Genomic DNA, 539 nt, shown 5'->3' with positions numbered 1-539 from the left:
TAGTTTGAGAATGAAAACTTGTTAATATTCAAATGAAAACATTTATTGTTATTTATTGTTTACTTATTATTAGCTGTATCTGTTGCTCAGGTGGTGGTGGATTTCTCCTCTCCCAACATTGCCAAAGAGATGCACGTGGGCCACCTTCGCTCCACCATCATCGGGGACAGCATGTGTCGGCTGTTTGAGTTTCTGGGCTATGACGTTCTCAGGTCAGTTCAGTCACTGTTCACAAAACCCAGCTGCACCTGAAACACAGTCTCACACTGCTCAGCTAGGCTAACCTCACTGTACTCACACACATTAAAAAGGGGGGCTTTCAGTTTTTCTGACAGAGGAGGAATGAAAGTCAAATTAATGTCTGTGTGAAGCTTTAATGTTCATTAGGCAACAGAAAACTAAAATGTTGCATGAAAGAAAAAGTTTGAAGTTTGACCAGAAGTTGACACCAAAGGAAAACTCATATTGCTGCCTAAATCAAAACTGAAACTTAAATGCGTATGTTAGCGTGACAGCATGCTAACACAGCACAGCTAATG

At 40.6% G+C, this 539-nt stretch overlaps 1 protein-coding gene across 1 annotated transcript in view; it reads left to right on the top strand.

The window, feature by feature from the left end:
• rars1 (arginyl-tRNA synthetase 1) overlaps nucleotides 1–539 on the top strand; it is a gene marked incomplete in the record, with an annotated part of 23,077 nt that overhangs the window by 4,789 nt on the left and 17,749 nt on the right.

This window comes from Morone saxatilis, unplaced genomic scaffold (assembly GCF_004916995.1).
Source record: "Morone saxatilis isolate NCDOM2014 unplaced genomic scaffold, NCSU_SB_2.0 Contig20, whole genome shotgun sequence".
Taxonomy (NCBI): Eukaryota; Metazoa; Chordata; class Actinopteri; family Moronidae; genus Morone; species Morone saxatilis.
The sequence above is the reverse complement of the archived record's forward strand: the minus strand, read 5'-3'. Positions and strand labels throughout refer to the sequence as shown.